Source organism: Armigeres subalbatus, chromosome 3 (assembly GCF_024139115.2).
Source record: "Armigeres subalbatus isolate Guangzhou_Male chromosome 3, GZ_Asu_2, whole genome shotgun sequence".
In the NCBI taxonomy this organism is placed as follows: Eukaryota; Metazoa; Arthropoda; class Insecta; order Diptera; family Culicidae; genus Armigeres; species Armigeres subalbatus.
In genome coordinates, this window is record NC_085141.1 from 308,628,329 (window position 1) to 308,653,090 (window position 24,762).

The window sequence follows — 24,762 nt, forward strand, 5'->3', positions numbered from 1 at the left end:
GGTCGAATAGAGTTCGCCGCCGTACCAAACTGACCAAAACGCTTATTAGACCGGTAGTTCTCTATGGGCACGAGACCTAGACGATGCTCGTGGAGGACCAACGCGCACTGGGAGTTTTCGAAAGGAAAGTGTTGCGTACCATCTATGGTGGGGTGCAGATGGCGGACGGTACGTGGAGGAGGCGAATGAACCACGAGTTGCATCAGCTGTTGGGAGAACCATCCATCGTTCACACCGCGAAAATCGGACGACTGCGGTGTGCCAGGCACGTAGCCAGAATGTCGGACAGTAACCCGGTGAAAATGGTTCTCGACAACGATCCGACGGGCACAAGAAGGCGAGGGTGGAAGATGACTTGCGGACCCTCCGTAGACTGCGTGGTTGGCGACGTGTAGCCATGGACCGAGCCGAATGGAGAAAACTCTTATATACCGCACAGGCCACTTCGGCCTTAGTCTGAATGAATAAATAATAATAATTCTTACCATTTTTATGTTCCTTACATTCATTCACTGGTAGTTCTCCTAGTTTCACACTATCCATTGCTCCGGTTATTTCCACAAGCCTGTCTGCATCACACTGATTTATGAAATAATTTGTGTTCTAAAAGGAGAATTATTTATTCATACAAAAAGTGAATAAAGATTTGTTTATCCTTGCCACCTAAAACGTTTGGTGCAAGAGTAAGCTAATGGAAAATAAGATAACAGCCAGGTAAACATTAAATCGGCTGTTGTCTTGTTTTCATATATGCTAACATTATATTCCCTTTCTTGTTGCAAAAATATAGTTCGACATGCAACCAATCTCCATCCATGATCTGAATATACTAATACTCAGAAATAATATGAACAGTATGTCTGCATTTCTCAAATTAGTTTCGTTCGACAGTAGATAACGGAATAGGACCCACTTGTCCCGTTTGAAAGGGTAGGTGGGTCCTGAAGGTAAATTTATTTCTCGCACTACCAATATTTTTGTAATCGAATAAATGACTTCTAACACCTCAACACTTCAACAATGAAGCATAAAATGATGTATCCGTGGTAAATGTTCTGAAATATCCTGTTTTCTAAGTATCCGTATACAATTTTGCTGAACTAGCGTTTTTTTAGGTCCCACTTGCCCCGGGTTACCTTATGTAGTTTTATGTTTGCTTTTTGAACCGGAAATTCCGGGCTTCTGGAACCTGTTCCGGGGCCATCAAATGGCCAGTTTTACCCTACCAAAAATCTATGGCGTTTTCTACGTTACCTTTGACATTCTGAGAAGTTTGAGGTGTCGGAAGACCGATATATTCGGTGATTCTATGCTGGCCTTTTATACCGGATATTCCGGGTTTCCGGAACCTATTCGGAGGTCATCGGGATTCCTCCTTTATGTCTATTTGTCCATTGTTGTTAACCATTCACATTGATCATTATTTACTTATACTGAAACACCTGTTACGACGTTAAAAATATCAAAATACTAAACATTTACTCAAAAAATGACTTATGCCACACTTCAAAACTCCCCCTCTAAAAGAGGGAGGGTCATTTTGAGGATTTTACCCATCTACGTGCTGGAACTACTAACCCCCTTGATCATAGTTGAAACCGCTTGCATTTTAGTAAAAAAATGACCGAGAACGAGCTGTTTTAAGTTGTCAAGATTCGTCCAGGCTGTTTGAGGGAAAGAAAAATAAATCATTCTAGAATATCTTTTCCCATGCTGACTATAAGCAAATAAAAATAAAGTATAAGCAGCTCTAAAAAATGATAAAAAAGCTAAACTAATTATAGTTAATCATGATCATCTAACAATTCTATTTAATAAAGAGATTTCTCCTAATAAATTTAATGTTGGAGGAGCCGCTATATTTCTAGAACATAATAAAAATCATCATAATGATAATCTAGGTATAAAATTTAATATTCCCTTATTAATTAATAAACTTCGTCTTCCTATACGTTCATAAGAAATATTAGCTAAACAAAATAAACCTGAAGAACATAAACCATGGGCAATTATTAAAGTATAAGCCCCATTTAATCCTCATATACTTATTGTTAAAAGTCCTCTTAATACAATACCTATATGAGCAACTGAAGAATAGGCAATTAAAGCTTTTATATCTATTTGTCATAAACAAATTAATCTAACTAAAACCCCTCCAATTAAACTAATTCTAATTCAAATATAATTAAACTTTATTCCTAAAATTATTAAAACTAATTTTAATAAAACCACAGCTAAAATCATTGAACCAGAAACAGGCGCTTCAACATGAGCTTTTGGCAATCATAAATGAACTAAAAATATAGGTATTTTTACTAAAAAAGCAAATACTAGACATAAATATAAAAAGTCTAAATTATAAAATATTTTATAATTTATTAATATATAATTAACTAAAAATATTGGGGCCCTCCTTAGCCGTGAGGTAAGACGCGCGGCTACAAAGCAAGACCATGCTGAGGGTGGCTGGGTTCGATTCCCGGTGCCGGTCTAGGCAATTTTCGGATTGGAAATTGTTTCGACTTCCTTGGGCATAAAAGTATCATCGTGCTAGCCTCATGATATACGAATGCAAAAATGGTAACCTGGCTTAGAAACCTCGCAGTTAATAACTGTGGAAGTGGTTAATGAACACTAAGCTGCGAGGCAGCTTTGTCCCAGTGTGGGGATGTAATGCCAATAAGAAGAAGAAGAACTAAAAATGGTTGTACGACAATTCCCCGAATGCAATTTTCCCGAATGTAACAATTCCTCGAAAATAAAGTATTTTTTTGCAAACACATAATTGTCATCGACTATTGGCGCCCGAACAGAGCAGCGTTCAAAGATTTGTTCCAAAGTGCAGAGTGTCTCTTTGGAGATGCCGAACATGATCAAATCTTTCGATAGTATTGTATGCCCTTGATCTTCCTTACTGTTAAATTATATATCTTATTGTTAAATTATAAAGATATTATAATAAAGTGTTTTCCTATTAATTTTTTTTTCTAAAATAGTCGAACAAAGGCTGAATTTATTTGGAGGAGCAGAATCGAAATTCTGTTTGAAAGCATCATGGTAAAAATTTGTGAACTCCTGTCCTATGTAAGGTCTATCTCTTCTTAAGAAGTTACTGTAATCGTGGATATGAATCCTTAAAAAAAATAATGCGTATGCCCGGAATAAGGCAATGATGAATGTGATCCCTTCTTTAAAAATAGTACATCTACTCGGAATAACGCAATGGATTAATTTGATCTCTACTTTGAAAGTAGGTGTTTTTCCAGAATAATGAAGAAGTGAATGTTATTCCTTCTTTAAAAATGTGTATCTACCTGGAATATGGAAACGGTAGATGTGATCAATTCATTAAAGTTAGGCGTTAGCTCGAAATAAGCCAAAGTAAAATTAAATTACCTTTTCAGAAGTAGGAGTTTGCCTGCAATAAGGTTATGATAAATGTAGTCTCTTCCTTTGATGTAGACGAGTTTGACTGGAATAGATATAATATATGAGATCGCATCTAGCAATAAATATCAATTATATAAAAAGAAAAAAAATGACGTGTTCATTCAAAGAAGGCAATATCTCCTCCATTGTTCTTATACTGCGTAGACGCTATCATTTAAGGAAGGCATTATCTCCTTCCTTCGCTTTACTCCAAGCAAACGTGTACAATTGAAGAAGGGTCCATCTACCCTTTTTATCGGCTACACATTCGCCTTATAAGCGGATGGTCATGGGTCCGATTCTCAACCCCCCCCCCCTCAACTACCTTTCGTCAAGTCGCTGAAAGGTGCAGCGTGACTAACGACGCTTTGGGGAACGCTTGTGATCACAATCATCGGGCAGCGACTGACAATGACCCTCTTTACAACGGGCTTAAAAACGGGCTCGATAATGGACTTAAATTGAATCACCGCGCGCACCTCTGTTACAGCGTCATGGACTTCATCGATCACGTCGATAAAGCAGATGTGGACGCAACAAAAAGGCGAAAAAACAGAAGCAGCAAAACAATAGGAAAAAATGATATATAATTGACTCTGCGCTACAGTGTTGTAAAGCCAGATGTCGCTTAGAAATACGCTCACGCTGTGCCCAATGGGACGAATGAGCTTGATAGCTGGTAGTAAAATAAAAAAAAATCTCTATCCTTCTTCCTTATTTTTCCATTCTCTCTTCCTACATCTCACTTCGTATTTCGCCCTTTCTCGCTCCTCACATAACACTTCTTGCATCATATTGTTCACTTCTCACTTCTTACTCCATACTTTTCACTTCTTACTATGTACTTCCTTCTCATTTCTTACTTTTCACTTCTCACTCCTCATGTCTCACTTCTCACTTCCCACTAGTGACTCACTATTCACTGCTCACTAATCACTTCTCACTCCTCGCTTCTCACTTCTCACATCTCAATTTTCACTTCTCACTTCTCATTTCTCACTTCTCATTACTCACTTCTCATTTCTCACTTCTCATTACGCTCTTCTCACTTCTCACGTCTCACTTTTCACTACTCACTACTCATTTCTCACTTCTTACTTCTCACTCGGCCTAATGACGGTTCGGCATAATTGTCTTCGGCCCAATGACCCAGCATCTTATTTTTTTTACTTACAATTTTTAAGCAAGCTGTCCCGCGACCCTCACTTTTGTTGCAACTCAAAATTATGTTAAAAGCTAATTAGGCGACTTTATGTTAAACGACGCAGATTCCTTTTTCTGTTTTAGTTTTATCTGCACTGTAGAAACAATTCGGGAAAATGTTACATTCGGGGAAATGTTGCATTCGGGGAATTGTTACATTCGGAGAAATGTTACGTTCGAGGAATTGTTATTCGGGGAAATTTCATTCGGGGAATTGTTTTTCGGGGAATTGTCGTACAATCATTAAAAATATTTATTTTTTAATATAAAAATACCCATTAATGAAGGTAAAGAAGCTAATAAAGTATAAAATAATAAATATACCCCTGCTTTTAGCCGCTCCGGTTGATATCCGCATCCTAAAATTAAAAATAAAGTTGGAATTAATCTACTTTCAAAAAATAAATAAAATATAAATAATCTTATTGAACTAAAAGTAAAAATTAATATTAAGGCCGTAACAAATATTTAATTAACATTTTGTCCTATTCATTCATTTCATTTATTTAGTTAACATCTAAACAGATAACACTGAATCAACAATTTGACGCCACAATGCACGGTTCGAGGCCGCATCTCTCCATCCTCGGATACGCCCCACGCTCGCCAAGTCTGCTCTGGTTTGTCCTATTATAAAAAATAAATAATAAAGTAAAAAAAATCAAAAAAATCTTCGGATTTGTTAAAGAATATTTTGAAAAATCTCTAATTATCCGAATTTTATTTTATTTTCCCCTCAAAATATTATTATAAATAATTATAAATTAGGCCGTTACAAATATTTAATTAACTTTTTGTCCTACTGGTCTCCGAAAGATCAAGGGGGGGTAATAAAAAATAAAAATTAAAATGAAAAAAATCAAAAAACTCCTCGGATTTGTTAAAGAATGTTTTAGAAATTCTCAACTCATAATAAATGTTTTCAACTAAAAATAAAAGAAATACAACTAAATATAAATATAATAATTATAAAATAACATAAATATAAATTTATCATTTGTTTTAATAGTTTAAAAAAAACATTAGTCTTGTAAACTAAAAATAAAAATATTTTTTTTTAAAACTTCAAGAAAAAAGAAAATTCTTTTTCATTAACTCCCAAAGCTAATATTTTATATAAACTATTTCTTGATATCATAATAATAATAATTTTTTCTTTCATCTTTATAATTAGATTTATTTTTTTTTAAATATAAAACATCTTTTAACATTCCAGCTTTCCACGTTAGCCATAATGGCGGCTGCTATAAATAAATCTGACAGTAACTGCTTCCGACGCTGACCGGCTTTCGACGCTGGTCGTATCCAAGCAACAATTTTCACGTTGTTTATTTACTTTTATGAAAATTATCACATTTCGACAAAACTGAAATTTGAATCTAGGAATAACATTTTTAAGATTTAATATGCTAACATTTTTTTGCATTTTAGGTTGAGGAAAATTATTCATTTATACACCGGGTCTAATACAAGGCTGATTTTGGTAAATTCATGTTCCGATTTAGTTGTAGGAAGCTGCACCATGCATCTCCATTGATCCAACGAGTGTGAATGACTCTTAGGCAGGATTCAGAATGGAATGGATATAGATGTCCGTGTTATTTTAAATTGTTATTTCAAGCTCGATATTGCGTTAGCAATGAAGCTTATTATTCGTGCTACTCACGTATATTCATTAATAGTTTATTGGGTAATCATCTTATAAAGTTTTTATAAAGTCTACCAATAATGTTCTTCCGCATGTAATTCAATTGTGTAACGCAAGTAAGCAGTATTTGATATTACTTAATCTTTTCGATAGCACATAGTTAGTGCGACTTTTACCATTACTGCCATTGACCCCATGGTTTCGATACCAAGTTAATCCCTTATTCAACAAATGCTCAAACTTGTGGAGCGGAGCCGGACACAGGACATTATTTTAGTATTTCAACATTCCGAAACACATTCTGATTACAGAAGCTGTGTCAATATTTTCTGCAGAATGTATTTATCATACCACTTTGTGGACTTAAATGTTGAAAAAAAAACTAAAATTTGGTTGCTTGCTAGTCAACTTTTTTAGTTAACAACGAATCTAGAAGGGGAACTTTAAACTTTGAATCAGGTAATATTTTCCCTTTATTTCTAGTAAATTATTATTCCCTTACATTACTTTCGAATGGAGCTCAGGAATCGAATGGAGACCTCAGGAATGGAGTAAAAAGCCACGCAAACGTATCCATTCTGCGTAGCTCTTAATGCTTTGACCGAGGCTTTGACGCATCTTTCTAAATAGTCATGATCCGATTTCCACCATGTTTTTGCAGAAACATCATTCTCACTATCAGATTCTCACTAAGTCTAGAATCGAGCACTCTCTTGAACTTATGAATAACGTATTTCCTTGTAACCCTTTATTTTCACGAAACCATAGTGTTCTTGGGGTATCCAGCTTTTGAGGGTCTTGGATCCTAAGCATCGATATTAACAAAGAGCGCCCTATGAAGATTATCCTCATGTATATAAAATCATAATACTTTTCGATTCCAGCTTCACCTCTGAAAATATAAATAGATTAATATCCTAAGTGTGAGAAAAACAGAATTCATTTTCGTTTTGTTCAAATAACAACAAACAAAGTGAAAATGGTTGCTCAGATACAACAGCGTCGATAACGTTTTGGCGTCGGAAGCAGTTACTGTCAGATTTTTTATAGTAGCCGCCATTATGGCGATCCTGGAAAGCTGGCTAGGATTTACTTTATTAAGTTATGTACATTATTGAGTTTAGAATTTATAGTTTTAATATTATTCATATTTTTTTTTAAATTTGATCAACTATGATATGAAAACTCATATGTGAATATGTACGTTATGTGGAAGATATTGATTTGGAAAATGTATTGGAGGTAACCACTTTCCCTTCGATGGGACTCGAACCCATGACCCTACAGTACGCTAGACTGGTGCTTTTAACCAACTAAGCTACGAAGGACATCCGTCGGCCTTCGCAACCTAGCGGCTACTGAACGAGCTCGAGATTCCCAAATTGGACGCATAGTCAAATCACTCGCAATCCATTTCTCAAGCCAATACTTCCACATGTGTATTGTACACGTCCAGATTGTGGAAGTATTGGCTTGAGAAATGGATTGCGAGTGATTTGACTATGCGTCCAATTTGGGAATCTCGAGCTCGTTCAGTAGCCGCTAGGTTGTGAAGGCCGACGGAGGTCCTTCGTAGCTTAGTTGGTTAAAAGCACCAGTCTAGCGTACTGTAGGGTCATGGGTTCGAGTCCCATCGAAGGGAAAGTGGTTACCTCCAATACATCTTCCAAATCAATATCTTCCACATAACGTACATATTCACATATGAGTTTTCATAACATTGTAAATTAACGTCCAAGTCGGGTGGTTTAATCCCCGGAAATAGGCAATTACCTTTGATTGAACCCAATTATGAAAGTTATTTTAGTATATTTTTTATAACTTTTTGTGTTTGTGAAGGAGTTTTAGGGTTATCTATTTTAGTTTCAATAATTCGGACTTTTCTACATTTTAAATTACAGCATCTGTACTCCAACTGTTCTAGCAAACAAAAATATTATTATTTATTTATTCAGACTAAGGCCGTAGTGGCCTGTGCGGTATATAAGAGTCTTCTCCATTCGGCTCGGTCCATGGCTACACGTCGCCAACCACGCAGTCTACGGAGGGTCCGCAAGTCATCTTCCACCTGATCGATCCACCTTGTCCGCTGCGCACCTCGCCTTCTTGTGCCCGTCGGATCGTTGTCGAGAACCATATTTACCGGGCTACTGTCCGACATTCTGGCTACGTGCCTGGCCCACCGCAGTCGTCCGATTTTCGCGATGTGAACGATGGATGGTTCTCCCAACAGCTGATGCAACTCGTGGTTCATTCGCCTCCTCCACGTACCGTCCGCCATCTGCACCGCACCATAGATGGTACGCAGCACTTTCCTTTCGAAAACTCCGAGTGCGCGTTGGTCCTCCACGAGCATCGTCCAGGTTTCGTGTCCGTAGAGGACTACCGGTCTAATGAGCGTTTTGTAGATTGTCAGTTTGGTACGGCGGCGAACTCTATTCGATCGGAGCGTCTTGCGGAGTCCAAAGTACGTACGATTTCCAGCCACTATGCGTCTCCGAATTTCTCTGCTGGTGTCATTTTCGGCAGTCACCAGTGAGCCCAAGTACACGAATTCTTCTACCACCTCGATTTCGTCACCACCGATGCAAACTCGCGGTGGGTGACTCACATTGTCTTCTCTTGAACCTCTTCCTATCATGTACTTCGTCTTCGACGTGTTGATGACTAGTCCGATCCGCTTAGCTTCCCTCTTCAGTCTGATGTGGGCTTCCTCCATCTTCTCAAAGTTACGTGCCATAATATCTATGTCGTCGGCGAAGCCAAATAACTGGACGGACTTATTGAAAATTGTACCACTCGTGTTAATCCCTGTTCTTCGTATTACCCCTTCCAAAGCGATGTTGAATAGCAGACACGAAAGACCATCACCTTGCCGTAACCCTCTGCGGGTTTCGAAGGGACTCGAGAATGCCCCTGAAACTCGAACTACGCACATCACCCGATCCATCGTCGCTTTGATCAACCGTGTCAGTTTATCCGGAAAACCGTGTTCGTGCATTAGCTGCGATTGTATCATATGCGGCTTTGAAGTCGATGAATAGATGATGTGTGGGCACGTTGTATTCGCGGCACTTCTGCAGTACTTGGCGAATGGCGAACACCTGGTCCGCGGTGGAACGTTCGCTCATAAAACCCGCCTGGTACTGCCCCACGAACTCCCTTGCAATTGGTACTAGTCGAAGGCATACAATTTGGGATAGTACCTTGTAGGCGGCGTTCAGCAATGTGATTGCGCGGTAGTTGCTACAATCCAGCTTATCGCCCTTTTTGTAGATGGGACACACGACACCTTCCATCCACTCCTGCGGCACAACTTCCTCCTCCCAAATCTTGGTAATGACCCAGTGCAGCGCTCTAGCCAGTGCCTCACCACCGTGTTTAAATAGCTCTCCTGGTAGTTGGTCAACCCCAGGGGCTTTGTTGTTCTTCAGCCGGCCAATCTCCTCCTGGATTTCCTGGAGATTCGGAACCGGTTTTGTGTTTTGTGATTATGTCCTGCGCGCGTTCTCCCAGGTCCATCACCATACCGCCATCTTTGTCTGCCACATCCCCATTCAGGTGTTCTTCGTAGTGCTGCCGCCACCTTTGGATCACCTCACGCTCGTTCGTAAGAAGGTTCCCGTTTATGTCCTTACACATATCAGGCTGTGGCACGTGGCCCTTATGTGAACGGTTTAACTTCTCATAGAACTTTCGTGTGTTATTAGCGCGGTACAGTTGCGCCGTCTCTTCACGGTCTTGATCTTCCTGCTGGCGCTTTTTCCTCCGGAAAATCGAGTTTTGTCTGTTCCGCGCCTGTTTATATCGTGCCTCGTTCTCCCTCGTGCGGTGTTGCAGCAATCTCGCCCATGCTGCATTCTTCTCTTCCACTAACTGCTCACATTCGCCGTCATACCAGTCGTTTCACTGATCCGGGGGCACCGTGCCTAGTGCAGCGGTTGCGGTGGTACCAATGGCGGATCGAATAGATATTCCAGCCATCTTCAAGAGACGCTGCGCCTAGCTGCTCTTCCGTTGGGAGTGCCACTTCCAGCTGCTGCGCGTATTCTTGGGCTAGTCTACCGTCTTGTAGCCGCCCAATGTTAAGCCGCGGTGTCCGACTTCGACGCGTGTTGTACACCGTCGAGAGTTTTGAGCGCAGGCATACTGCAACGAGGTAGTAGTCGGATTCAATATTCGCACTGCGGTAAGTGCGGACGCTCGTGATGTCGGAGAAGAATTTACCGTCGATTAGAACGTGGTCGATTTCCGTGGTTTTCCGTTTCTTGGTTAGGTGATCTCCATGTGGCCTTGTGGATATTTTTGCGGGGAAAGAAGGTGCTTCGGACTACCATTCCGCGGGAGGCTGCGAAGTTTATGCATCGTTGGCCGTTGTCATTCGCTACGGTGTGCAGACTATCCAGTCCGATGACCGGTCTATACATTTCCTCCCTTCCTACCTGTGCGTTCATGTCACCGATGACGATTTTGACGTCCCGCAGTGGGCATCCATCGTATGTCTGCTCCAGCTGTGCGTAGAACGCTTCTTTCTCGTCGTCGGGTCTCCCTTCGTGTGGGCAGTGCACGTTGATGATGCTATAAGAAACGGCCTTTAATCCTCAGCCTGCACATCCTTGCGTTGATTGGCTGCCATTCAATCACGCGTTGGCGCATCTTACCCAGCACTATGAAGCCGGTTCCCAGCTCGTTGGTGGTGCCACAGCTTTGGTAGAAGGTAGCCGCTCGATGCCCGCTTTTCCACACTTTCTGTCCTGTCCAGCAAATCTCCTGCAGTGCCACGACGTCGAATGCGGGGATGTAATTCATCGTAGATCATCCTGTCGCAACCTGCGAAGCCTAGCGACTTGCAGTTCCATGTTCCAAGCTTCCAATCGTGATCCTGTATTCGTCGCCTAGGTCTTTGCCGATTATATCGAGTCGCATTATCTCTTATATTGTTCGTAATGATTGGTTTTCTAGGCGGCTTATTGGGCCATAGCAAACCTCCTGTCTCGTCGGAGGGCCGTCGTGTCAGGGCTGTTTAACGTCCCACCTAACACCAGGACTTGGGCTTGTGCGCTTTGAGCGGCACACGGTCGCTTTGGTGGGGCCTACTTGCGGATACATGCAGCTTTTTATAGAGGTTTAACAGGGCCCACTGTCAAACCCCACCACATCCTAGGCAAGCCCCACAACTCGCAGATGGCCTGGGGAGGGATCGTCAAGCCCTTGGACATAGTCCCTGCTGCCCCCAAACAAAAATAGAGGATCCCTAGAAATATAACAAACTAGCAAACTACAGGCAACTAGATGAGGTGCAGAGATAACCGCGAAAGAATTGTGCAAATCGCTTAGACGCCCGGTAATCTGCTGTTTGAAATCATGATTCCTATGATTTTTTGATCGTAGTATTCGTCATGTTAACCTGAGATGAGATAAGACATCTAGTTGTCCTTTTTTGCAACCATTTTGCTGTCAGAAAAGACCAATTCCTATTCGTCGATTTGACAAACGCCTGTAAGCACAACGTCGCGTTATTTCCCAAGTGGGTAATCTGTTATTGCTTTCGCCGTGCTGCTAGTAGTCGGGGTTTTTTAAACATCGATGTTGTCATAACAAGTGAACTTGAAAAAACACTAATTTCGCGGTTGTGAATGCAAAAGGGAATGAAAGTATATTTGTTGTAATTATGTTAACAATCGTAGCTAGGAATTATCGTTCGAAGGATTAGTATTCTATAATTATTGGTGGGAGCTAATTCGTCTTGTTCCCTTTTATTTATTCAAAAAGGGATGGTCACACTGCACTCGTCGTCAATAGAATCGTGGTGAAAATTTTGTGAGGGCATTCAGCTTTGAATTGTCTTATCTCATCTCAGATGTTAACCTAGGATAGGATGTGACAACTGAATTGAGACTGCCTTGTTGTTTTTCAGTCGATCGTTCTGACGAGGTGGTCGTCAGTGCAGCCAAATTAATTTGGTTCAAAATTTTCCAAATATCATGTATCGAGACTTGATATTTTTCTTTCCGTTCCATCCATTATTTATGTAACAGAAGCGAAATACTAACAGAGAGAAGTTTTCGCTAATGAAAGTATGACTTTGAGATCAAAAATGACAGAAAGGTGAATGATAATGCCTAAAATCAACAGTTTTAAACCTTAACAACCCTTTAAATAAATTAATATGGCGTTTGCAGTTCAATATAAATTAATTTTGTGCCAAAAAACTGGAACTCAAACATTTACGTGTTTTGCTTAATATCAACTTTACAAACCAGCAACACGGCCAAATTAACAACATGCTGCCCTATGAAAAACGCGCCGCCGCCAATCGAAGTAATCGATTGTCATTTTCAACCAATCAGCAACCGGTACGATTGTGACAGAAAATCGGTACGATTTTTAATGACTACTTGGCACATCCTATCCTAGATGTTAATTAAGAACAAGTAGTTCCCATACAAATGCTTGCACCTTTGTTCATTTCTCTATGTATAAAAATGAGTTCACATTTCCTTGCAAGATTTACAAGATTTCCTCATTAATCGATTCGTGCTGGGCTCTGCTGTGTTCATATATCGGAAAAGATAGAACATTTTGTTAGGAAAGTTGAACAAATGTAAAAACACTACGTTTTTATGAGTTCATGAGAAAACTATCAAGCTCGAACTGAAATCGATGTAACCTGGGAGGGAGCTCTCGATACTACACTTCAAATTAAGTATATACTGTCGTCATGCAACAAGTAAATTTTCAACAAGAAAAAACAATCAACGTAGGTGCCACATGATATGACTAAATTCTGTTTTGCGTGTTATTGTTGTTACATTGCCTTCAAAAATTTGCTTGCCGAGAGTTTCGTTTTCGGCTCACACTGACAGCTTGATTTCGGCTCGGCTTGATACACACATTTTTCGTATCTGTTTCTCCCTCCCAGGATGTAACTAAAGCTATGTCCATTTAGAATCCGGAATTATTTATTGTATTGTGACCGGAAGTGACCGCTGCAAGAATTCTTTTACAGCGGTTTGTCTACCTAGGCGCCCACTTGCTGTGGTATAAATTTCACGAAGTTACGTGCAGCGTGTCAAAAATTATTCCAGATGGAAGCCGGAAGGAGAGAAAAAAGTCTGCACACCCACGTTGATAATCCTGCTCATCGACGATGGAACCTACGTCAAAATGGATTTCTGACAGCTTCCTGGCCAAAAATTCTACATGGTGACGGCACGAGGAGTAGTTCCTGCGAAGTTTAAGTTTGATTTTTGCACAAACTTGCAAAAAAACGGATGATTTTGGCAAGGGATATGCAACTGTGGGACAAAGACCTAAGTGTTTGTGACGAATAAGACGATGGACTCGAAGCTGTACACGGAGGAATGTCTCAAAAACCGCGGTCGACCTTCCATAAAGCCCATAAAGGTCCCGTGAAGTTTTGGCCAGATTTGGCGAGTTGCCACTACAGCCGGGAAGTCATCCAGTGGTACCGCGATAATAACAAAGATTTTATCGATAAAAACATAAATCTACGCAACTGCCCACAGCTCCGGCCCATCGAGACATTTTGGGCAGTAATGAAGCGGAAGCTTAAGAAAAGTGGAAAAAATGGAAAAACAGCTCGGGACGCGACTCAGACGGCCAAAATGTGGAACAAATGTACCAAGGAAGTTGACTTCGGAGGTGTGCAACTTGTGATGAGAGGAATAAAGAAGAAGCTGCGAATTTTCACTAGAAACAAGAAGAAATTATTTGTATCAATATTTTTTCCTTAAAGTACAGTGAATTACCCTTGTTTTGATGTATTAAACTTATTTGTACGTCAATCCGTTACCGAGATACAGATGATTTTATTATTTCGGATTCTAAATGGACATAGCTTTAAAACGATTGACAGTAAGGTCGGAAATAAACAAACCTATCAAGATCGGGCAGACTCGACTTGTACCTATTTAATAAAACGGACGAGATAAAATTTGCATAAAAAGTTTGGTCATAAGATGAATCATCGCACAAATGTATCATGCGTCTCCATATGCCTTAATGCTTATATGCTGCTGAGCAGTTTTTAAATACCCTACATATCGTTTCCCCTGGGAGGCCCATTCATGCCTCGTGGGGGCATTCATATATCGTAATAACTTAGTATTTTAACTTATCTGAACATGCAAACATGCAAGTGACTTCAACGCCGTTGAAGCGATCCCTTTCCTACTTTGTGACTCAATTATTCCCAATCAAACAACAGACGCCAGGAACCAGTCGATTTTAGAGGTCGAGAGGTCGGATTCAAATTAAGGTACACTGGGGGAAGTGGAAAAAGGGGGTAAGTGTAAAAATCGACTCGAAAAATTGGAATTGCACATACTTTACAGATATTACCACACCATAACATTGTGCAAGAATATACTTTGATGCTCACACTTATACTATGTTAAAATTTGTATAATACATACACTAGCACGGTTAACGCTTGAGCTATAATTTTAGGTTTCGCAAAAAGTTGATTTTTTCATTCATAAAATCAATTCTTATTTGCATCAATTGTCCCTATTTCAAGTGAATTTACATCACAGGTAACCATTACAATACAATTAAACTAGTACCATGAGAGCAAATGATTTAAATATTTTACACTTACCCCTGGTATCAAACATTGCGGGGGAAGTGGAAAATGTTCTGATCACGCAATATTTTTCTCCCCTCCAGGCTTTATTTTGATAGCTGTGAATCTTAATATGTTCCTTCTTTGGTATCATTGTGATTTTAGTGGTGATTGCTAATGTACATAAGAAAACGCCTGATTAATCCACCTATCGGTATTAATGCCTTTCACATGTTTTACAATTTAAAAATTGTATGAGAATAAAAAAAATAGCACTGGAAGGTGAATATATTCCATAATGCATATTCATTTATATTTATAGCAAGTTTTGCAGTTGAATGCAATTTTTTGTGCGAACAAATTGGTTAAGGACAAGTGCTTAAAAATAGGAGATAATTTTGTACGTGTTTTGCGCACACACATACATACAAACACGCACACACAGACATCATCTCAATTCGTTAAACTAAGTTGATTAGTTTATAAACCTGTAAGCCCCATTTTTCCTATAAAAAGTTCATCTTTGGGGCGAATATATAGATTTTACGTACACTTAATGTTCGAGAAGGCAAAACCAGCCCTCCACTAGCTATTACGAGAATTCCTTGGGGACCTATTCCGTTAAGCCAATGAAATTATTCAACAAAAGATACTCAGAGCAATTACCGTTTTGATTTTAGTTATATGTAACTACTCATCACAATTGAAGGTCAAGGTAACATGGGTTTTCCACTTACCCCATCCCACTGGGTTAAGTGGAAAAACAACTCCTAATTTTAAAATGTATTTCCATAAATTTCAAGCGACCAAAATAGTATGAATTACCGCACAGTTGGTGCAAAATTGACTGTTTTTGATAGCCCATTTTGATTGAACGCATTTAGATCATTTAAACTGGTTTTACACTAATTCAAACATGCACTATAGATTTTTCCTTTTCCACTTCCCCCAGTGTACCTTAATGATCTCGCGGTTCCAGTAGTACACTCCATTTATCTTCGCTATATCTATACTCTCCGTTCTCGTTTTCTGCACCACATGGATCAGAAATCGCCGTTGTATACCTAGATTTTTTTTTTCAAAAATTGATATTCCCTAGTTATCAGAAAACATAAACTGGTAGAAATTAGTTATATGTATAAAGTATTGAAGTGAAGAACTGAAGTTTTATTGAAGTGAAGAACTGATCCAATTTATTTTTTTTGAAGTGAAGAACTGATCCAAATATCAAAAATCGCATAAATAAAGAAAAATAAAGTCCTATTTTATTCGGGCATGCACACACGCTTATCAATTAAAAATTGTTTTCAACACTTGTATTGATCTTTTATTTTAGTAACTTTGTCTCAAAATGTTCCGCCTATCACAACATCAGGAGATTGGTTAATAACCCTGTCACGATCACATAAGGGGATTGACGTCATCATCTGCGTTTGAAGTTTCATCTTATTTATGTATACGATCGACTGGCTGCCATGTGGCGTGATCTGAAAATTAGTGCCGATCGCAAATTTCACATCACCGTTTCCAGGTTGGCAGAAGGATCCGGAACGATCTCGTACGAAATGTTTACCTGTTTTGATCGATATTTTCGGGAACAGACAAGGACAAGGTCGTTTTCTTGGGAGTTGATTCTTTTTTTATTGGGATTTATTAGAGTAAGATGGGGTAAGAATATGTATTTTTTTTACATTTTCGATAATTGGTGTACTCTTTACTAGTTCTTACTCTTGGATCGCTTTCAATAAGTATACATTATCAATGCCAAAAGGTTAATCACTTGCTATTTGCGGTTTCAAAGGCATTTAAATATTTTCTGGGATGTTGTTTTGTACGCCGATGATACAATAAATAAATTGCAATCTGTTCAGTCTTCAGGTTGCAAAACAAATTTACAACATTCGACACACACGAAATTTCTGTTTCACAACCAATAAAGTTTTGCCAAATTAAAATTTAAGAATTTTTATTTTGTTGGAATCTATTGTTTTTTTTTTTTCAGAATACTCCAACCTATGGAAATTTAGTATTGCTGATTGTCAACCAAGAAACTAAGAGTGTAGGGTAACGTAATTGAATGTCGCCAGACAGACGAAGTCAACAAACGCAGGGCTTATGCACATATGACTTTACGATTTCAGGTGGTGCAAGGTGATTATCCTAAAATAGGGATACATAAAGGGCCTCAAAATACAGGATATATAGAGTAAGGCGGTTTTGAAACAAAGTTATCATTTGCGTAACATCATTTTAGCGTAAACCCATGAATGTTTACGGACGAAAATAAAGATATTTTTTACGATAATTTATTGAGCCAACCAATAAGGCTTACTCAGCAGTGCGTGAAGTGTGAAAAACATCAGATGCAGTCAGCTGGCTTGCTCTAATTGGTACCGGAGATGACTAATTTATGGCGATAAAGCCCGGCAAGATGTTTTGTATCAAAAATTTGTTTATCGCAAAACATGTTTACATTATATGCGATTTTTTCCCCATGTGGCATATATACACTATGTATACTTCCAGAGAACTGTGTTGCCTTGAACCCACAGACGGTCATGGAAACTTCCAGAGTGGATGATATTGTCTATTTCCTTATAAATATTTGGCAGTACTACACTCTTAAATATATTGTCGCCTCTGGTAAAAGTTTCTTTTTTCAAATCAGGGTTGTTGACGGATCAACGTTAACGGCGTTGTATTCATTTGCAAAATTGTTAACTGACCCATGTAAACTATGGACTTCTGTAAAATTATGTTTTGTTTCAACATCGAAGTAGCTTACCGAATACTATCAAAACCCTGATTAATCTTCCTAGTGGTGTTAGAGTCTTTCTCGTCCATTGTATATACCAAAAAATGACTGAGCTATTTTTAGCGTGTTTTGCATATAAGGAATAGTATTTTGACCATAATTTCTGATCCATAAGTTCGATCTGACATCAATATTCAATAGCACTATGGGTGACCAGGACTTCTATCAAAAGTTCATTCTTGAAGTGATCCTATAGCCTTTACGTACACTTAGTGTTCGAGTAAGGCAAAAAGATAAAAGTAGAAAACGTAAAAAGTAACAACGTTAACAAATTCTACAGCGAAGGAACGGAAATCGTTCGGTAGATCGGATCTTGGAGCATCATAGGCTTAGACTTTATTAATTGTTAACATGGCATTGGTCTACTAACATTTCGAACAAAGCTCAATTTATTGCTATCATTATAGCACTGCGATTATAGTCTGAAAGCTGTACTGTATCCTATTTTAATGTATTTATTTTCCTGATCTGGTTACTACCTGAAAACGAATTGCCGAAACTTCCGCATACTGGTTTAACCTTCTCGCTTTTTGCAAACAAACTTTTCTGTATTGCCCGACTGTTTGTTCTAGCAAATCGCTATCATCACCGCTGGGGGTAAATATTTAAAATTTACATTATAGCGCCAGCACTATAAATATCTAAATGATGATAATCGAATTGCCGTTGTTAGGAGCAGATACGCGAATCATTAAGCATAAACATTGATAAACATATGTTCCCACAGGTTTGATATTATATGAATTTTACGAATCATTTCAATGGAATTAAGTGATGTGAAGTGTAATCGTTTAGTAAGTTATTTGTTGTATGTGTGGTGGTGAACTGTTTTAAATCTGTTTGTGATAATTTTACATGAAAATTAATACTAATTTGAATGATGCAATCGAGATGTAGATGATGTAATCGATTATTTTTCACTTGTGTTTTTTTAGCAAGGTTCAACGGAAATCAACGGCACAACAAACCTGAAGGAATGAAATAGACCCCATTTTGCGGTCTTTAGCCTCTTACCCAGCAACTCCTATCCCTACCTCCTCGTGGCCGGGATACGAGCAACTTTAGGGAAGATCGGGTAACCAACCCCGGTGGGAACTATGGTCGTTTGCTGACAGGGAAGGGGGGTTTGCTCCTCTCCGGAGGTGCAAATCTTACTGAGCGTCTGTCCTCCATGTTAGGAGCGGCTCACAACAGCGTCTGTTCTCCATGCCAGGGGCGGCTGATCATCGTCCGAGTACCAGCGAGGGTATCTAGGTGAAACTGTGCACCATGGTCTACCGGAAATAAGGAGGAATGGTCCTCCGGAAATTTAGGGAGCTTGGTGTCAGGCCCTGCAAGCCAGCCTTTAAAAAAACATACGCAACGAACAATCAACAAGAGAGTACGGACCGGAACCACCGGCGAAGACCACTGCGACGAAAATGGACTAGCGATTGGAAGCTCGGTTTGTGGAATTGTAAAGGCGCGTGATCGGGTGGTGGCCGATCAATGAGAGAATGTGCAGGTTGAGGATCAAAGGCCGGTTTTTCAACTTCAGCATAATCATCGTCCATAGCCCACACTCCGGAAGCACTGATGATGATAAGGACGCATTCTACGCGCAGCTGGAACGTGAGTACGACAGCTGCCCAAGCCACGACGTCAAAATCATCATAGGAGATTTGAACGCTCAGGTTGGCCAAGAAGAGGATTTTAGACCGACTATTCGGAAGTTCAACGACCACCGGCTGACGAACAAAAACGACCTACGACTAATTGATTTCGCCGCCTCCAAGAATGCGGCCATTCCCAGCATTTCCCAACTAACATTTAATGTCAATGTAAATGTTATTTCAACTCGTCTATACGGCTTCAAGCTGAATATGTGTGCTATACATATGATCAAGAACTTCTATTCAATGCTTTTACCAGCAAATCTGGCGAATCTATTCAGCTGTTTTTGACGTGTCTGCACAACTACTTTACAGCATGTTACACAGTTTTTTCTCAATCTTTACTAAACCATTTAGTAATATAATTCGCTTCAATGGCGCTTATTCAGATTTTTTGAATCTGTTAAATAAGTTTTATACAGCCACTGAATTCAATTTGATTAAATATTATTTGAGAGGAGAGTAAATTTCGGGAGTTTATTCAATGTTTTTTTTGTGAAAACTCAAATATCAATTTTGTTGCTACCTAGATTCGAACTCCTGATCTCCTGATTCAATGGCCGCTGCTCTGTCTTCACCGTCACTTTGACATATGTAAATAACAAAGAAAATTATGGATGTGCTTCTTCGCATACCCTATAGGTTGTTTTACTAACGCTATTTTCAGATTCATGCTGTATAAACGTTAGAAAGAGGCCTACATGCTGCTTTCAGCACATAAGCTTAAAAATTATGCTTTCAGCATTATTTCAACCATTATTCAAACATCTATCAGCATGTTCTGTTGGCTAACTTTTATCCATCATCAATCCCTGAAATTGTTTTTAGGCAACATTCTCTCGACCTGTATAGATGCTACTTTGCTGCTAATCGTTTAACAGTAGCCGTCAACAGAAATATCGCTTCTAAATGGCTTGTTTTCTTACGCTATCTGCTAGCATTAATGACAACGCTTTGTCAGTTGCTATAAGAGCAGGTGAATATCTTTGTAGCTGCATTACAGAAATCAATAGCTCATACACAGCTCCGGCAACAAAAATCAAATGTAAACATAGCGGTTTTGACGTTCCATACTGATATGCTATTAAAAGAAGCAGTAGGTTTACTTAAACGTTGTGTAATCTTCAAAGGTACAGAAGTTGCCTAAAAGCTTCGTTAGTTCATTTATAGCGCCATTACGCTATATTGTTAGTGCTATAACAACAGCAAAAACGTTTTCATTGTGAATGCTACTCACCGTAATATGGGAAGTTGCTAACAAGCAACTCAGTTACATACATGAGCTCTTAACCGATAAGCTTTGTTGCTAATTCAGACAGAGCTGTTTTATGACTATATGAAAGCTGCATAAACGATAAAAGATTGAATATATTCGGCACACTGACTAGCTGATAGGTATTTGGGTAATAGTCGAGTTGAAGTTTAAGGGATTATTTGTGGAGGCTTTTCTTTTATTCAGCATTGCCTGCTTTTATTCAAATATTATACAACCAAAGGCTAGAAGTTGAAGCTTTTAGCACCAAAAATGTTAGTTGGGTTGCTTCCAACACAGCCTACCGTACCTATCGGTGCACCTGGAGATCACCACTCCAGACGGAATCACAAATCGACCACGTTCTGATTGATGGACAGCACTTCTGCGACATTATCGACGTCAGGACATATTGTAGCGCTAATATCTACTCTGACCACTTCTGACTTCAACGGAAGATGGAAGCCAACCAGCCCCCACCTTGAGGGAAGTTAAGGATGCCATCCAGACCAGACCACTAAAGCAGCTGGTAAGGACGGTATCGGAGCTGAGCTCATCAAGATAAGTCCAGAAAAGCTGGCCAAACTGCACTGCACAAGCTGCACAAACTGATAGTCAGAATCTGGGAAACTGAACAGCTACCGGAGGAGTGGAAGGAAGGGGTTATATGCCCCATCTACAAGAAAGGCGACAAGCTGGAGTGTGAAAACTTTCGAGCGATTACCATCCTTAATGCCGCCTACAAAGTGATATCCCAGATCATCTTCCGTCGTCGGTCACCATTAGTGAATGAGTTCGTGGGAAGTTATCAAGCCGGCTTCGTTGACGGCCGCTCGATAACGGACCAGATCTCTACTGTACGGCAAATCCATCAAAATGCCGTGAATACTACAGGGTGTTCAATAAGTTCGAATACACTTTCAAAAAATGTTTAAAAATTGAGATTAAATTATTTCTTTTCCCGGTTCCATTTCATTGAAAGTATTGTTTATAAGGAACGTTTGTAACATTTCTTTTGGAATGGCCTCTATTTTGTACTTCTTCACGAGCTTCAAACGTTTCTAAAACCCATCGCAAGCGGCACGCACGGTCTGCATGGGCATTTCGTTCCAGATTTTGAGAATTACGTCTTGAACCTGTCCAAGTTACTGACCTCGTATTCGTACAGCTTTAACATAACAAAGGACTCAACAAGAAAGTTAAAAGGGTTCAAATCTGGGAAGCTGGGATGTCACAAAGTTTTGTCCAAAAAGGCGATGAAATTGTCCCCATATAAGGCTTAAATCGCATTTTTCGTGTATAAAAGGTTACCGCCCTATTGGAACACGTAGGGCTGATCTTCGTCTAATCACCGGGCCACTGGGGGCATTAATCATCCCCAAAATTTCAGTTTTGTAGTACGCCCCAATGATTTCGACCTTCAAAAACGGCTATTTACGATGCCCCAATCCATTTTCAACGCGCGTAATAAACAAACAACAAGAGACAGAATGTCAACACCACACACATTCGTTAGCGTATATATACCGCTAACGCTGACACCAATACTAATACAGAATATATACATTGGGCTTACAAACACAATGATCAAACATTTGTATTCGAACTTATTGAACACCCTGTAGATCCCAACGCACCATCTGTTCATTGCACGGTATACAGAAAACAAAGTAGGCTCGTTAGAAAAATGACATTTCGAATGTGACGCATATTTTATCGCCACATGTTGGAGTACAAAAGTAAGCATGCTGCGACCGTATAGCATCTTCTCGGTCCAGCTTGTGCGAAGATAGCAGTGACGTCACATGTTTACATTCAAACTGAATGTTTACATACGTGATGAGCCTGCCTTGTTTTTTGTATGCCGTGTGTTCATTGATTTCAAGGCGGCATACGACAGTATAGACCGCGTAGAGCTATGGAAAATTATGGACGAGCACAGCTTCCCTGGGAAGCTTACCAGACTGATCAAAGCAACGGTGGATGGTGTGCTAAACTGTGTGAAGATTTCGGGCAAACACTCCAGTTCGTTCGAATCGCGCCGGGGACTAAGACAATGTAATGGACTTTCGTGCCTGTTGTTCAACATTGCGCTAGAAGGTGTCATGCGGAGTGCCAGGTGTAACATTTTTTTTTTTTTTTTTAATCTTTATTTTCGTGATTTTTTATGTGTACAATAAGTTCATCACGTACCAGGTGTAACAGCCGAGGTACGATTCTCAACAGATCCTGTCAATTTATTTGTTTCGTGGATGACATGAGCATTGTTGGCCGAGCAATTACAAAGGTGGTAGAACTGTACACCCGTCTGAAACGTGAAGCAACAAAAATTGGTCTGGTAGTGAATGCATCGAAGACAAAGTACATGCTAGTGGGCGGAAAAAAGCGCGACAGGGCCCCCTATGAAGCAGTGTTACGATAGACGGGGATACCTTCGAGGTGGTCGAGGAATTCGTCTATCTTGGATTCTTGCTAACGGTTGATAAAAATATCAGTCGTGTAGTCATTTGTGAAAGTCGGGCCTACTACGGACTTCAGAAGAAACTGCGGTCAAAAAAGATTCACACCCGCACAAAATGCACAAAACACTCATAAAACCTGTAGTTCTCTACGGACATGAAACTTGGACATGATCGAGGAGGACTTTCAAGCACTCTTTGGCGGTGTGTGGCGGCGAAGGATGAATCATGAGCTCGATCAGCTCTATGGCGAACCCAGCATTCAGAAAGTAGCTAAAGCTGGAAGGGTTCGATGGGCAGGGCATGTTGCAAGAATGCCGGTCAGCAACCCTGCAAAAATAGTGTTCGCTTCCGATCCGGCAGGTACAAGACAGCTTGGAGCGCAGTGAGCGAGGTGGGCTGTCAAGGTACAGAATGACTTGGCGACCGTGGGGCACCTTCGAGGACGGAGAGGCCGTGTATCGCAGGGCCGCATTTAGGGGGGGGGGGGTGTCCTCGGACTCCCACAAATCTTATGTACTAAAACCAACCTTTCTTGTACATTGTGGGGCCCCCACAAGTTGTCGGCCCCGGGGCCCCCTTCCAGCTAAATCCGGCCCTGCGTGTATTTTGGCGTCAAATTCCTGACTCAGCAAATTCCTGTATAGTGGACTAAAAAATAGCAGTTTGTGCAACTAGTTGCAAAAAGATGATTTTTTCAGCATGAGTTGTACGTTTGCCGAGTTGGATAAATACTACGAGTGCTGAAAAAATCGAGTTTTGCAACGAGTTGCACACGCTATTTTTTTTTGCAATGACGAAAAATGGGCTTCGATTTGATAAATCTATTCCAAAATCGAACAATCGAATTTACTCCACATGATATTTCATGCCAATAAATTATGTTGCTGCAGAGAACAATCAGATTCCATGTTATCGTGTCACATTGCAAAGCTCGACAAGCCATGAAATGATAGACGGACTTGTCTTTGGAAAATTTTGATGTCATTTTTATCAAACTATTTCATTTATAATGAGAGGCAAATAATACACTATTTGAAGACTCATCCAAGCTAATTCAGCAAAATATAGTCATGTAACTACTGTTCCGATGTTGGTTTTCATCGTAGCATCCAAATGAGTGTTATAATAGATATTATGTAACTCATTTGAGTTGCATAATGGTCATTGAAGCACCCATTCCGTTGGTATGGAAAAGTAGGCCGTTTTATCATTCAAAGACGAACTGTAAACTAGGGATCCTACATTCCGAGATATGCGAAAGCGGCCATCTTGAGCCAATCGAGCATTGAGAACTGCCAAAAACTGAGACAAATGGACATCGTTATTGTTGCAGATTGAGATGTATTGCGATTGTAAAGGAAAATAATTTTCGAAAAGTTTTATCGTATGGACAATTTGTTTTTTTTTTCGCATGTAGAGGTAGTCTAGTTTATGCATTGTGTTTTGTTCTTTTGTACTGCAATTTTATTTTAGTGATATGGTCGGTTGGAGCACAGACAACATAGTCGAAAAGTGTCATCAATTGCAAAGTCATGTACAAGTTACAACAATTTACACTACAGCAAGTGCTGGCAGCGTTTGTTTACGAAATTAACAGCGTTGCTAAATTGCCTGGAAAGTATTCGCCCTTCTCTCAATGTAGGATCCCTACTTTATATTTCATTGTTTGTTGGTATATAGCGTAGCTGTCAACCCTACAAAAATAGACCAAACC

General features: G+C 39.7%; 1 pseudogene; it reads right to left on the bottom strand.

Annotated features, from left to right (window-relative positions):
* Positions 1-650: 650 nt before the first annotated feature.
* Positions 651-17,711, bottom strand: LOC134222639 (NADH-ubiquinone oxidoreductase chain 4-like; annotated as a pseudogene).
* Between the last annotated feature and the right edge of the window lie 7,051 nt (positions 17,712-24,762).